Genomic DNA, 16,962 nt, shown 5'->3' with positions numbered 1-16,962 from the left:
ACACACACAGCCACTTCATGCCCTCTTCTGCTCCCACCTACTAACACTTTTTCTTCTCCTCACTGCTGAAGATATCACTCCAAATCTGCCCCCCTCGCCACATCCCCACAGTCATTTCTAAGCCCCACCTACAATCTATCACAAACTTTCTCAACATTTCTAACCTTATTTCACCCAGCCCCCACTCCTCCAGTCCCTTTAACAAGAGCCCTATGGAACACCCACTCTGTCTGCAATAAACTTTTATACATCAATTACCTCTTTATCACTAACTATCTTTCATTGGTTGGTATCACTGAAACCTAGCTAACCTTATCTGACACAGGCTCTCCTGCTGCACTTTGTTCTGGTGGTTTCCATCTCTCTCATACGCCCTGCTCCAGTAACAAGCATGGTGGAGGAGTTCATTTTCTTCTGTCCAAAAAATGCTCCTTTACTCCAATTACCCTGCCACCCTCTGTTACTCTTCATTCTTCTGAGGTGCACTCAATCCGCATCTACTCCCCCTCCAACTTTCAACTGGCTGTTATTTACTGCTCCCCAGGGCCATCCACCACCTTTTTGAACCATTTCATCACCTGGCTAATACATTTCCTTTCTACCGATATCCCCACTATTAACATGGGTGATATCAACATCCCCATTGATACCTCCCACTCAGCTGTCTCTAAACTTTGAACTTTGAACACTTACTTCAGCCTCACCCAATGGTCCTCTGCAGTTACTCACAAAAATGGCCACAAACTGGACCACATTTTCACTCGCCTCTGTTTTCTATCTAACCTCTCAATCTCAGCTCTCCCCCTATGCGACCACAACTTACTTACATTCTCTGAATCTCAAACACCTTGATTTACACTCACTTTCTGAGTTCCTCTCTCTCTCTCTGTCACACAGACATTGTTTCCTTACCCAATGCAGATGCTGCTGCCACTTTATATAATACCACAATCTCTGCAGTGCTCGAATAGGCTGCCCCCTCATACATACCAAAACTTGCACAATTAACAGGCAACCTTGGCACACAAGTCAGACTAAAAAACTGAGATGGGCTTCCAGGATTGCTTAGTGGAGATGGAATAGGCCTCCTTCCAGTGAGCAATTCTTTGCATACAAACAGTCCCTCACCAATTTCAATGCCACACTCACTGCTGCAAAACAAAGCTACTTCTCATCTCTCATATTCTCCTTGTTTCACAATCCTAAACACCTATTTAACACGTTCAACTCTCTCCTACATCCCCCAGCACTACCTCCCTCTCTTCTCATTTCAGCTGAATACTTTGCCTCTTTCCTCAAGCAGAAGATTGAGAACATCAGAGTAAGCTTTGGCCCACAGTCCTCACACCCTCTCCTCATAACTACTCAGCCCTCTTCCTCCAAATCCAGCTTCTCCACCATAACAGAAGATAATCTTTCCATTCTACTCTCAAGATCACTTGTCACCACCTGTGCACTAGACCTGCTCCTATCTCATCTCTTTCCCAACCTCCCCGCAGTTTTCATCACAACCCTAACCCATCTCTTCAACCTATCATTAACAACTGGTGTATTTCGTTTATGCTTTAAACATGCCTCGATTACACCCATCCTTCAAAAATCCTTCCTTGAGCCATCCTCTGTGTCTAGCTGTCGCCCCATATCACTTCTCCCCTATGCCTCAAAACTACTGGAACAGCATGTCCATCTTGAACTGTCCTCTCACCTCTCCTCCTGCTCCCTCTTTAACCAGTTACAATCTGGCTTCTCTCCGCATCATTCCACTGAAACTGCCCTACCTAAATTCACCAATAACCAACTAACTGCCAAAGCCAAGCAACACTGTGCTGCAAATGTTGCATTTGGAGAGCCACTGAGGTTCCAAAACAGCTGAAACCTGCCAAAACTGACAAAATTTTGAAAACTACACCCCTCAAGAAATGTATCTAGGGGTGTGATGAGCAGTGTGAACCCATTGTTGCTTCACAGAATTTTATATCGGGCCATGAAAATGAAATATTACATTTTTACAATAAAAATGATGTTGAAGGCCCAAATTTTTAATTTTTACAAGGGTATGAGAAGAAAATGGACTACAAAATCTGTTACATAATTGCTTCTGATTACAGCAATACAGTTTTTTTCAGGCACAGTGCAAAGGTCTAAAAGGAAGGATATTACAAAGGAAAATAGGTAAAAATGACAGAATAATTGATTCACAACTTCTCATGAACATGACAATACTCCATATGTGACTGTACAGTTCTGATTGGCCACTCAGTGAGACTTAGGAGGGAAGGAGCGCTATATGACTTTTGGAAAGCAGAGTTTCCTACAATAGTTTGTGGACTCCATATACAGAGCTTCTAAAGCTGGCTTTATACGCTGCAATGTATCTTATGATGCGTCGGCAGGGTTACGTCGTAAGTGACGCACATCCGGCATCGTAAGGTACATTGCAGTGTGTAACAGCTACGTGCGATTGCGATTGAACGGTAAAACGTTCATCGCATGCACGTCGTTCATTCCTCATGGATTGAACGTCAGGTTGTTCAATGTTCCCGAGGTAGCACACATCGCAGTGTGTGACACTCTGGGAATGATGAACAGATCTTACCTGCGTCCTGCGGCTCCCGGCCGGTAATGCGGAAGGAAGGAGGTGGGCGGGATTTTTACGTCCCGCTCAGCTCCGCCCCTCCGCATCTATTGGCCGCCTGCCGCGTAACGTCGATGTGACGCCGAACGTCCCTCCCACTCCAGAAAGTGGACGTTCGCTGCCCACATCGAGGTCATATGGAAGGTAAGTACGCGTGATGGGGGTTAATCGTTTGTGCAGCACGTTCAACAAATTGAACGTGCCGCACATACGATGGGGGCGTTGCAAATCGCATACGATATCGTATGCAAAATTGCAACGTGTAAAGCTGGCTTAAGTGACAGAAGAGCAGAAACCAACTTCAAGTGACCATAGTTTGGAAAATACACCACTTTGGGAAATCATCTATGATTTTGACTCCATGGGTCTTTTCTAAAAATGAGCAGCAATGGATGTGGCAGAGTGAAAATGGAAATCTGCCATTGTAGTGCTTGTATTTTGTGACAAGCTTAAGCTTCTGAAGACTTGCACTCTGTATATTAAGTGCGCTTTCCTCACTACAGTAATGTCAACTGTGTTGTTGCGAACTGTGGTTTAGGCACACTGTGGAGCTCAAAAGGGAGGGGGGCATTTGGATTTAGGAACACAGATTTTGCTGTGTTTGATTTGAGGGGAAAAGAGCAACAGCTCTTTTCCAAAGTCTTTGTGTTACCAATAATGTGGAAACTTCTTATATTTCTGTTTACAGATGATGAATATGAGTGAGGAATTTGTTGTTTTTTTTGTGGGTTGAGTATAAACTTATATTTGTGATATTTTGAAGTACATTTAAATTTTTCCTGTGCTCTACACTGAGCACTTACATCTGTGTTTCCAACCAAATCTACAAAATACAAGTTTCAGATGAAACCCGTCATGGATCCTTTCACTAATGAGGCAACATAAATACTGTGGTCTCTGTGGTGCTTCTGTTTGTACAGTATCTGGCTTTTAAGATATGAACAAAAGAGTGGGTCATCTGCACTTTTATGCTCACCTAAAAAGATGAACACAGTCAGATCATAGGCAAGAGAGTCCAAAATGTTTTCATCTGCCTCATTTTAGGGAATCTTCCTTTCAGATGTTTACATGTACACCCTGAAGTAAGCGCTCAGTGTAAAGTGCAGGATAAATATGAGCCAAGCCTTACTGTGATCTTTGGGAAGCAGAATAAACAATTATTTATAACTAGATGGTGGGCCAATTCTAACGCATCGGGTAATCTAGAATTTATTGTGTAGTTAATGTACGATTTTTGTTATATATATATATAGATGTTGTGTGTAGTTGCCAAGTGTTTGTGTAGGGCGCTGTAAATGTTCTGGGTGTTGTCTGGGTGTGAGGGGATGTGAGAGCAGTGTTGTTTGTGTGTTGCGTTGTGTGTGTTGCGTTGTTTGTGAAGCGCTGTGTATCTGCAGCATTGTGTGTGTATGTGTGGTGCTGTGTGTGTTGCGCGGTTTGTGTGAGTGTGTGTATGTGGGGTGAGTGTGTGTGTGTTTTGGGGGAGGTATGTTTTGTGCAGTGTGTGTGTGTTGTGCGGTGTGTGCGTATATTTGTGTGTGTCGCGGTGTTCGTGTGTTTGGTGTTGTGTGTGTGCGGCATTGTGTGTGTGTGTGGGTGTCTGTGTAGGACAGTGTTTGTGGTTCCCAGTGTGTGTGGTGTGTTGTGCGGTGCGTGTGTGGTGGTGTGTGTGTGTTTTGGGGGAGGTGTGCACCCCCATCGTGCTCCATCCCCTATGCTGCGCACCCCCATCGTGCTCCATCCCCCATGCTGCGCATCCCCCATCATGCTCCATCCCTCATACTGTGCACCCCCATCGTATTCCATCCCCCATGCTGCACACCCCCATCGTGCTCCATCCTCCATGCTGCGCACCTCCGTCATGCTCCATCCCCCATTCTGCACACCCCTATCGTGTTTCATCCCCCTATGCTGCGCACCCCTCATCATGCTTCATCCCCCCATGCTGTGCACCCCCCATAATGCTTCATCCCCACATGCTGCGCACCCCCCCATCATGCTCCATCCCCCATGCTGTGCACCCTTCAGAGAGAAGTATAATAGGAGGAGTATAATAGGAGGAGTCCTAGGGAGAGGGGAGTATAATAGGAGGAGTAGTCCTGGGGGAGAAGAGGATAATAGGAGGAGTAGTCCTGGGGGGAGAGGAGTATAATAGGAGGAGTAGTCCTGGGGGAGAGGAGTATAATAGGAGGAGTAGTCCTGGGGGAGAGGAGTATAATAGGAGGAGTAGTCCTGGGGAGAGGAGTATAATAAGAGGAGTAGTCCTGGAGGGGAGGAGTATAATAGGAGGAGTATTTCTGGAGGTGTGGAGTAAAATAGGACGAGTAGTCCTGGAGGTGAGTTGTATAATAGGAGGAGTAGTCCTGGGGGGAGAGGAGTATAATAGCAAGAGTAGTCCTGGGGGGAGAGGAGTATAATAGGAGGAGTAGTCCTGGGGAGAGAAGTATAATAGGAGTAGTAGTCCTGGGTGGAGAGGAGTAGAATAAGAGGAGTAGTCCTGGGGGGAGAGGAGTATAATAGAAGGAGTAGTCCTGGGGGGAGAGGAGTATAATAGGAGGAGTAGTCCTGGGGGGAGAGGAGTATAAGTATAATAGGTGGAGTAGTCCTGGGGGGAGGTGTATAAGTGCCCAATGTGTGCGGGGGGTGGGGCCGAGCGGCCAATGTGTGCGGGGGGCGGGGCCGAGCGGGCAATATGTGCAGGGGCGGGGCCCCGAGCGGCCAATGTGTGCGGGGGGCGGGGCCGAGCGGCCAATGTGTGCAGTTGGTGGGGCCGAGCGGCCAATGTGTGCGGTTGGCGGGGCCAGTTTTACACAATAAAAAATTTTATAGGAAAATTGTTTTTGCATCGTTGTCTTTTGGGAGCTATAGCTTTTTTATGTTTCCATAGATGGAGTGATACAATTTTTATTCACATTTGTCTTTTTGATCGTATTTTATTCCATTTTAATTTCGTAGTTACAATGAAAAAGCAGGTTTTTTGCAATTTTTTTTCCACGTTCACTGTAAAGCGGGCTTTACACACTGTGATATCGGTCCCGATATCGGTAGTGTGGGTACCCGCCCCATCTGTTGTGCAACACGGGCAAATCGCTGCCCGTGTCGCACAACATCGCCCAGACCCGTCACACATACTTACCTGCCCGGCGACGTCGCTGTGACCCGTGAACCGCCTCCTTTCTAAGGGGGCGGTCCGTGCGGCGTCACAACGACGTCACAGAGCAGCCGCCCAATAGCAGCATTGTGGCCGGGAGGCAGGTAAGGAGAGCTTCCTCGTTCCTGCGGTGTCACACGGAGTGATGTGTGCTGCCGCAGGAACGAGGAACAACCTCGTTACTGCTGCAGTAATGATTTTTGAGAATGGACCCCCATGTCACCGATGAGAGATTTTGCACGTTTTTGCAACGATGCAAAATTGCTCATAGGTGTCACAAGCAACGGCATCGCTAATGCGGCCGGATGTGCGTCACCAATTCCGTGACCCCAACGAGTTTGCATTAGCGATGTCGTAGCGTGTAAAGCCCCCTTTAGGATAAAGTTGGGGGGCAATTTTATAGACCATGTCATTCTGGAAGTAGTGATACTAAATGTGTGTCATTTATTAGTTTACTTTTGTTTTTACATAAATATTATTATATTGTTGGAAGAAAATTGTTGGAAGAAAATTATGATATAGTGGGGATATCAGAGACATGGCTGGATGAGAGCTATGACTGGGCTGTTAATTTACAGGGTTATAGCCTATTCAGGAATGACCGTACAAATAAGCGAGGGGGAGGTGTGTGTCTATATGTAAAATCATCCTTAAAACCCATCCTGCGTGACAAAATATGTGAGGGTACTGAGAATGTAGAGTCCCTATGGGTGGAGATAAGGGGGGGGAGAGTGAATAATAAAATACTGATAGGGGTGTGTTATAAGTCGCCGAATATTATGGAAGAGGTAGAGAATCTCCTCATAAAGCAAATTGATAAAGCAGCGAGTCTCGGAGAGGTAATTATTATGGGGGACTTTAACTATCCTGATATAAATTGGGGAACAGAAACTTGCAGTTCCAGCAAAGGAAATAGATTTTTGATAACAATGAAAGATAATTACCTTTCACAAATGGTACAGGACCCCACAAGAGGGGGAGCACTACTAGACCTTGTACTAACCAATAGGCCAGACCGCATATCAAATATACAAGTTGGGGGTTACTTGGGGAATAGTGATCACAAAATAATAAGTTTTCATGTATTCTTTAGTAAGATGTATAGTAGAGGGGCTACAAGGACACTAAACTTCAGGAAAGCAAATTTTAAACGGTTGAGAGATGATCTTAGTGCAATAAACTGGGATGATGTACTAAGTAATCAAAGTACACAAAGCAAATGGGAGACTTTTATGAGCATCCTGAATAGGGCTTGTGCAGAAAATATACCCTATGGGAACAAACATGCTAGAAATAGGAGGAAACCCCTATGGCTAAATAGAGCTGTAAGGGAAGCAATAAAAGAAAAACAGAAAGCCTTAAAAGAATTAAAGAGGGTAGGTAGTGATGAGGCATTATATAATTATAGAAAATTAAATAAAATATGTAAAAAGCAAATTAAGTTAGCTAAGTTTGAGACAGAGAGACTCATTGCGAGAGAAAGTAAAAATAATCCTAAAATATTCTTTAACTACATAAACAGTAAAAAACTGAAAAGCGATAGTGTTGGCCCCCTTAAAAATAGTCTTGGTGAAATGGTGGAAGGGGATGAGGGTAAAGCCAACCTGCTGAATGACTTTTTTTCTACGGTTTTTATACAAGAAAATGCCATGGCAGATGACATGACCAGTGATGCCATAAATTCACCCTTGAATATTACCTGCTTAACCCAGCAGGAAGTACGCCGCCGCCTCGAAATCACTAAGGTTGACAAATCTCCGGGCCCGGATGGCATACACCCCAGAGTACTACAGGAATTGAGTTCTGTGATAGATAGACCATTATTTTTAATCTTCTCAGATTCCTTAATAACAGGGTCGGTACCGCAGGACTGGCGCATAGCAAATGTGGTGCCAATATTCAAAAAGGGGACAAAAACTGAGCCGGGAAATTATAGGCCGGTAAGTTTAACCTCTACGGTTGGTAAAATCCTTGAGGGTTTCTTGAGAGATGCTATACTGGAGTATCTCAAGAAAAATAACCTTATGACAGAGTATCAACATGGGTTTATGAGGGATCGATCCTGTCAAACTAATTTGATCAGCTTCTATGAAGAGGTAAGTTCAAGCCTGGACCAGGGAAATGCAGTGGATGTTGTGTATATGGACTTTTCAAAAGCTTTTGATACGGTGCCACACAAAAGGTTGGTACATAAAATGAGAATAATGGGGATAGGGGAAAATATGTGTAACTGGGTTAAAAACTGGCTCAGTGATAGGAAACAAAGGGTGGTTATTAATGGTACGTACTCGGACTGGGTCTCAGTTCATAGTGGGGTACCACAGGGGTCAGTATTGGGCCCGCTTCTTTTCAACATATTTATAAATGACCTTGTTGGGGGCATGCGGAGTAGAATTTCAATATTTGCAGATGATACTAAACTCTGCAGGGTAATCAATACAGAGGAGGATAATTTTATATTACAGGGAGATTTATGTAAATTGGAGGATTGGGCTGAGAAGTGGCAATTGAAGCTTAATGCAGATAAATGTAAGGTCATGCACTTGGGTAGAGGAAATAACATTTATGATTATGTACTTAATTGTAGAACACTGGGTAAAACAGACACAGAAAAAGACTTGGGTGTATGGGTGGATGGTAAACTTCACTTTAGTGGACAGTGTCAGGCAGCTGCTGCCAGGGCTAATAAAATAATGGGATGTATTAAAAGAGGTATAAGTGTTCATGAAAAAAATATAGTTCTACCCCTGTACAAGTCACTAGTGCGACCGCACTTAGAATACTGTGTACAATTCTGGTCACCGATATATAAGAAGGACATAGCTGAACTGGAGAGGGTGCAAAGAAGAGCGACCAAGATTATTAGAGGAATGGGGGGGCTGCAATACGAAGACAGGTTATTAAACTTGGGGTTATTTAGTCTGGAAAAACGAAGGCTTAGGGGAGATCTAATCACAATGTATAAATATATGAGGGGACAGTACAGAGACCTTTCCAAAGATCTATTTACACCTAGGCCTGCGACTGGAACACGGGGGCATCCGCTACGTCTTGAGGAAAGAAGGTTTAATCATAATCACAGACGAGGATTCTTTACTGTACGAGCAGTGAGACTATGGAACTCTCTGCCGCATGATGTTGTAATGAGTGATTCACTACTAACATTTAAGCAGAGCCTGGATGCCTTTCTTGAAAAATTTAATATAACCAGTTATGTATATTAGATTTTATGACAGGGTATTGATCCAGGGAACTAGTCTGATTGCCGGATGTGGAGTCAGGAAGGAAATTTTTTCCCCATTGGAACTTGTTTGCCACATTGGGGTTTTTTGCCTTCCTCTGGATCAACATGTTAGGCTACGGGTTGAACTAGATGGACTTAGAGTCTCCCTTCAACCTTAAAAACTATGATACTATGAACTATGAATATTGTTTTGTTCTTTATTTTGTGAGTTGTATAATTTCTGAAATTTTTTTCTTAACTTTTTTTACTTTTTTACTTACTCGCTTTATGGAACTATTATTCTTCTGATCACTAGTCTCATGCATTGCAATAGACATGTATTGCAATACATAAGACTTGTCAGATCACACTGACAGATGCCTGTTATTCCCTGCATATGACTGGCTTTAACAGGCTACCATACCTGGCACACCAGGAGGTCATAGTTTGCCATGACAACCATCAGCTCCCCATGATTTTGTCACAGGGGTGCCAATGAGATGAGAGAGGGAGCCCCTTCCCTCTCACAACCTTCTAAATGCTGTGATAGCTATCGATCACAATATCTAGAGTTTGAATTAGCCAGAAGAGTGTGTGCGCCAGATCTGTTTCTGCAGGAGCTTGTCTTTCAGCTAAGCTGAACTCCAGCAGTGATACTGCTGGAAATGCTGATATTTCAATACCCTCCCACATGACCATGCTGTGATCATTACAATGCTCAGAAAGCAGGGACGGCTTGAATGGGTCCCCGCATCTCTGGCCGTCCCGGTCAGCTGTCAGTGATCACTGTCGGCATGCAACTGTCACTGTGTGTTTTCACACAGTGATAGATTTAAAGCATGACAGACATAGCATGTCATGATGTGGCAACTGACACCTGCTCATGACATGCGACTTCCACCATTCATCATAAAATGCTTGAAACTTAGGATATATAATAAAACTGTAGAAAAAGGAATGGACTGCACGTCCAAATATTATATTATATATTGACCTATTACAGTAAATCAAAATGGACAAAGCTAGATATGAGGTTCTTGGGTCACATTTTGATCAGGAAGGGTAAGATCACAGGAATCCTTATAGAGTCCCTTACTTTTCACATGTAGCTTTGTTCAGTGACCACAGCATCAGCGATACCTTGTAAGCAGCTGTTAGTGACTTAATTGCCCCTTAGCACTCATGCTGCAAGTCAAAGCCCCCACGCTTTCAGATCCCACCAAACAACAGGCAAAGCATCCTGGTGACAATGACCATCCCACAGCACCAATATGAATAATGTATGGAAAAGGAGTCAGCTTATCTGTATTAAATGAGTGGTACATGGAGTCCACATTTTAGTTTTATGGAACAAGTATTATCCTGAGACATTGTAATATATTGTGAGAAATCATTTAGAATTCGTAAAAGGCTCTGTATGTATTCCAAGGGGACCAGGTTTAATAAAGGACTGGAGTCGTCTCAATTCCCAGTAGGCTAGTCTTTCCATGTGAAAGATGTTGTACAAGCTAATTGTGCCCACACTAAGCAAATAAAGTAAGGTAGGCTTTTATGGAAATAAAGAGGTTAATGTTTAATGCAAATTCTTTTTTTAAGATTATGCATTTCTGTAAAAATGTAATAAAAAGCCTCAAGCACTGGAGAGGTGTTATATAATTGAGGGAAGAATTAGTAATTGAATTTAGTCAGTAGGGGCCACTTCAAATAACATAATCCAATGACTTAGTTTTGTTCCTTAAATACACTTTTCTTTGCAAGAAAAAAAAATTGCATTTAATGTCATAAAAAAAAGGCTCTTAGGTGCATGGAGGAGTCACTTTGACATTACAAAATAGAATAAAAGCTTCAATTTCTTCCCTTCTTTTCTATATTCAAAATTTCTTTTACTTGGTATAATTACTTTTAGCTTCTATTCGGGTAAATAAGTCTATTATTTCTTTTACATTTAAAAAAAAATCTTATCAATTCTGTACTATCCCTTTTACTCCCCACATATAGGCTGTAAACAGTGGCTATACATGTCAGTAATGATCCATATAAACAAAAAGATTTTCTGCAACAAGATACAAATGACGATATGGCAAGTTGATCGGAGCTTGTTTCCTTTCATTTTGATGTTGCCAATCTTTGTCAATGTGCAAGCACAATCATTTGTCCCCATACAGTTTGCAGTATTGTCAGAAGCACATCCCCTGTTTACATGAAGTGACTTTTTGTCAACAAATGATAATTTTTATACCATGCTGCTGTTACTACCAGTGTGATCCATTCAACCACTGCAAGTGGCTCACACTGGGCCAAACACCAAGCGTACCTGCAAGACAAAACAATCACTGATCTCGGGGAGACCAGCCACAGAAAACACTGCCGTCAGCCAGCAAAGGCGCTCAACACAGTGAAATCCTAGGTGCATTGCACTCCTTGGCTAGGTCCTTCCCGGAGGGATATCTGGCTATTTTCTGTGTCGAGACTCCTAACAGAGGCTCCACGGACCTTTTTTGATAAGCGTACCTGAGCACAGCGATGCTTGCTTGCACCAGTGGTTTGTGTATGTAAAGAAGCCAAGCTCTGTTTTTTTGTAAAGTCTCTGTTTGGTACAAATACCAAACCCTTATGTCTACTTGTGATGCTGCTAAACATGAATATATTTTTTTTTTCAATCAAATGGAAAAAAATGTAAAAATTTATAAAAAAAATAATAAAATAAAATAAAAAAAATTGTTTATGTGGAGGGGAGAGTGTTTGTGTCATCATTTTATAAAACTGAAACTTTTATATTTTACCATCAATTTATCTGGTTAAGTGCTTGGTTTTTTGCTTTACAAACTGATGATTTTATTGATACCAATTTTGAGTAGATCAATGCATTTAACTGTTCTTATGTAGTTTTTAGAATGGTGAATGAAAATTCACAAATCTAGCATTTAATAATTTTTTAATGCATGTAATATATACTGTATATATATATACACAGTATAGACCAAACGTATGGACACACCTTCTCATTCAAAGAGTTTTCTTTATTTTCATGACTCTGAAAATTGTAGATTCACATTGAAGGTATGAAAACTATGAATTAACACATGTGGAATGAAATACTTAACAAAATAGTGTGAAACAATTGAAAATATGTCTTATATTCTAGGTTCTTCAAAGCAGCCACCTTTTGCTTTGAATACTGCTTTGCACACTCTTGGCATTCTCTTGATGAGCTTCATGAGGTAGTCACCGGAAATGGCCTTCCAACAGTCTTGAAGGAGTTCCCAGAGATGCTTAGCACTTGTTGGCCCTTTTGCCTTCACTCTACGGTCCAGCTCACCCCAAACCATCTCGATTGGGTTCAGGTCTGGTGACTGTGGAGACCAGGTCATCTGGCGTAGCACCCCATCACTCTCCTTCTTAGTCAAATAGCCCTTACACAGCCTGGAGGTGTGTTTAGGACCATTGTTCTGTTGAAAAATAAATGATGGTCCAACTAAATGCAAACCGGATGGAATAGCATGCTGCTGCAAGATGCTGTGGTAGCAATGCTGGTTCAGTATGCCTTCAATTTTGAATAAATCCCCAAGAGTGTCACCAGCAAAGCACCCCCGCACCATCACACCTTCTCCTCCATGCTTCACGGTGGGAACTAGGCATGTAGAATCGCACAAAGACACGGTGGTTGGATCCAAAGATCTCAAATTTGGACTCATCAGACCAAAGCAGCACTGATCTAATGTCCATTCCTTCTGTTCTTTAGCCCAAACAAGTCTCTTCTGCTTGTTGCCTGTCCGTTAGCAGTGGTTTCCTAGTACTTATTTTACCATGAAGGCCTTCTGCACAAAGTCTCCTCTTAACAGTTGTTCTAGAGCTGTGTCTGCTGCTAGAACTCTGTGTGGAATTGACCTGTTCTCTAATCTGAGCTGCTGTTAACCTGCAATTTCTGAGGCTGGTGACTCGGATAAACTTATCCTTCGCAGCAGAGGTGACTCTTGGTCTTGCTTTCTTGGGGCGATCCTTATATGAGCCAGTTTCTTTGTAGCGTCTGATGGTTTTTGCTACTGCACTTGGGGACACTTTCAAAGTTTTCGCAATTTTTAGGACGGACTGATCTTAATTTCTTAAAGTAATGATGGCCACTCGTTTTTCTTTACTTAGCTGCTTTTTTCTTGCCATAATACAAATTCTAACAGTCTATTCAGTAGGACTATCAGCTGTGTATCCACCAGACTTCTGCGCAACACAACTGATGGTCCCAACCCCATTTATAAGGCAAGAAATCCCACTTACTAAACCTGACAGGGCACACCTGTGAAGTGAAAACCATTTCCGGTGACTACCTCTTGAAGCTCATCAAGAGAATGCCAAGAGTATGCAAAGCAGTAATCAAAGCAAAAGGTGGCCACTTTGAAGAACCTAGAATATAAGACATATTTTCAGTTGTTTCACACTTTTTTGTTGAGTATTCATTCCACATGTGTTAATTCATAGTTTCGATGCCTTCTATGTGAACCTACAATTTTCAGAGTCATGAAAATAATGAAAACTCTTTGAATGAGAAGGTGTGTGTATGTATATATATATATATATATATATATATATATATATAGCAGCTGGACAAGTCCCGGATAGAGTGTATGAGTCACCAAGATCCCTAGCAAAAAGGAACTTTTACTAGAAATGTCAAATCAGTTTGGCCAAGCCTTGGCAGGATGGGAGTCACAGTTAAGTGGTTGAAGATGCCCAGCCACTGGCTTTGGATAGAAAAGGAAGTATGGGAGAAGGTCCTAGAACTAATAGTGTTGAGAGTTATATTTAAAAATGGACTGGATTTTTGGATTCGGTTTTTAGGCCACTGAGATATCTCCAGACATGGCTTTCCAGGACCTTTTAAAGGCAGCTGAGCTGCCTCAGTAGTAGCCTTCATGTGTCTGAGTAAGAAGTGAAATAACTCTTGTAGTTGGACTCCTTAACATGAGTTGAGAGTCAGCTGGAAATGTAAGCTATTTTGTTTTCCCTTATCTTTATTTGTACACCCGAGGAAGGCTATTTGTTTCCTTTTGTTGGACTTTATGGACTTTAATAAATCCACCTGTTTTAGCACCAATCAACTTAATGCCTTTGCCTACCTCAACTGCTGACAGAGTGAGGGAAATCTCTGAAATTGCTGCTAGAAGTAAGGGAAGAAATCCCAAGGAGACAGAGGGCTGTTTTGTGGAAATTGTATGTCCTGAGTAAAGACGTCTGTAGCAGTAAAAGCATGGTTGGATGAAGTGGAGGAGGCTGACAAGCAACTGGTTCTGATAAAGCAGTCTCAACAAGAGGCCAACTAACTCCTAATTCAACAGATCCAGCAGCAGCAAGAACAGCTTTGTCAGCAGATGGACCTCCTAGCAGAAGTCATCTGAATCTAGGAAATCACACTACCCCAAAGCCAAAGTGATAAGACTCAGGTGAGGAAGACAGAAAAAGAGGTGTTGAAAAAGATAACTCCAGGTGATAACATTGAGGCCTTCTTGGTGATGTTCAAGAGGGTGGTGGACCGGAAGACGTCATTTATATGCCCTTGGAAAAAGCCACGGCGAAACGTGTCAGGGTGTCTCATTGGTAAGGTTTTATAAGTATGTAGCAATGTGGTACAATCATCTATTGGCAGTTTAGCTACTTTTGTATCAAGTTTTTTCTGACATACTTATTATTTTTTTCCTCTGCCATCTTATTGATTTTTACATTGTTTCACACTGCTATCATATTATGCCTATGTTATCTTACTATGTAGGTTTCACCATTCATTTTTTTGGCACAGGTAATATCTGATATGTCCATTATTCCAACTGTTTTGTTGATTGTAAATATTTTTTGCACATTGTCAACTTCCACATAATTACCTATGATGGTTTAGAATTTACGCTGGCAGCTGTGCATATTGTATGACTATCAATTTTTTCATATGCCATATACTTTTTTCTACATTCTAAAATGCTGTGTATTTGTGTATTTTTTTGTAATGAAGATTTATTTTGATTTAAAATCATTTGGATTTTCTCCTGGGTAGTTTTATAGGCATTAGGAAAAGTATATATATTCAAAAGAGGATAATTATACTTCAGAGGAAGACTGTCAGGGCATTCTTCTAATTCAATCCTAGTGGTCCCAATGCACCATATTTAATAATATACTGAGATTCTCTCTGTATAGAAATTTATGAAGGTCTCCTCCATCTATTTTCTGCTCCACACGCTCCAAACCCACAAACCTTAGAACTGTACTATCTACCTGATGTGCCTCTCTAATATGATAGATTCATTTTGTTGCTCCTATTCTTATTGAATTTTTATGCTCTCTAAAACGAACAAACATGGGGCGACTGGTTTTCCCTATGTAAAACATCCCACAGGGGCAAAAAACGATATATACTACCATTCTTGTCCTGCATGTAATTAATTGATTTACCACATGCCAGTTTCCCCCCACCTTGAAACCTCTACCCACCACACGGAACCCACAAAAGGAACAATGTCCACATCTGTGGTTACCCTTCGGGCTAAAAGAATGCAGCCAAGTTTGAGGGGGTATATATCACTTTTTGATTAAAATGTCATCCAAATTTATGGATCTCCTGTGTGATATAATGGGTTTCTGTTTGCCTAGTTCCATGAGATCTTTATCCCTTTTTAATAAATACCAGTTTTTATTAATGATGGTACGAATTTGACTATCCATAGGACCAAACCGAAAGTTAAAAACAAACCTAGAGGGACCCTCTTTATCCTTCTTATTCGATGTACTACCAATACTCATGGCACAAGCCACTTTAGCTCTTTCACTAGCCTCTTCTATATTCTTTCCTGGGTAGCCTCGTTCTAAAAAACAAATTTTTAATTCAGTGGTCTGTTCACTCAGTTTCAATGGGTCATTAGTAATTCTATTTAACTGTAAAAACTGGCTGAAGGGGACTGACTTTTTGACATGTGGGTGTGCACTTTTAAAGTGTAGGAGCATGTTAACAGCGGTCGGCTTTCTGAAGAGTTCCCTAATGATTTTACCTTCTTTGACTGACAATCTTACATCTAGGAAGTCTATCGTTTCCATATTAAACTCATGTGTATATAACATGTTAAATTTATTAACCGTGTTGAGATAAGAAACAAACAAAACTAATTCCTCCTCTGTCCCATCCCAGATAATCAGGACGTCATCCACATATCTAATTAATTTTTTAATGTGTCTGATAAAGGCATTGGTAGGGATATACACTAATTCCATCTCTACTTTTGACAGAAATATATTGGCTAATGTATATGCCACCGGTGTACCCATGGCCACTCCGCTTTTTTGTCTGAACCAATCGTGTCCAAATTTGAAGGCATTGTGCTCCAGAATAAAAGAGAGTCACGTACAAAGTCAATTGTCGATTTTTCCTCACCTAATTTTTCTAAAGTGTCCACCACTACATTAACCCCCAATTCTTGCGGGAGCCGCATATACAGGCTCTCTATATCCAGAGAGGCCCATCGGAACCCTGTTTGCCAATTATAACCCTCCAGATGCTTTACCAAGTCCCCCGTGTCTTGCAGAAAAGACGGAATAGATTTTAAAAGCGGGTGTAAAACACATTCTAAGTATCTATGGAGAGGCTCGGTCAAAGAGCCCACCCCTGACACTATGGGGCGACCCAGCGGCATCTGCAGAGACTTATGTATTTTAATCACGAAGTACCAATGGGGCCTCTTTGGATATGATAGCAGTTTTTCTGCTTTTTTTTCTTGTTAACGCTCCTAAAAGCACTTGTTTATTTAAAAGGCTCCTCAGTTTTTCTTTATAGGAATTAGTGGTGTCACTTTTTAAAGGATCATAGACAAATGTATTATTTAATTGCCTCCTGAGCTTCTTCCAAATAATAATGGGTATCTAACAGCACTGTACCTCCCCCTTATCAGCCTTTCTGATCGTTACATTTTTGATTTTTTT

The 16,962-nt window shown here is 41.7% G+C and overlaps 1 protein-coding gene across 2 annotated transcripts in view; it reads left to right on the top strand.

The window, feature by feature from the left end:
• Window positions 1-16,962, top strand: part of IMMP2L (inner mitochondrial membrane peptidase subunit 2) — a 1,735,376-nt gene that overhangs the window by 1,218,809 nt on the left and 499,605 nt on the right. The gene's annotated exons all lie outside the window — the stretch shown is intronic.

The sequence above is a fragment of the Anomaloglossus baeobatrachus genome, chromosome 4 (assembly GCF_048569485.1).
Source record: "Anomaloglossus baeobatrachus isolate aAnoBae1 chromosome 4, aAnoBae1.hap1, whole genome shotgun sequence".
In the NCBI taxonomy this organism is placed as follows: Eukaryota; Metazoa; Chordata; class Amphibia; order Anura; family Aromobatidae; genus Anomaloglossus; species Anomaloglossus baeobatrachus.
The sequence above is the reverse complement of the archived record's forward strand: the minus strand, read 5'-3'. Positions and strand labels throughout refer to the sequence as shown.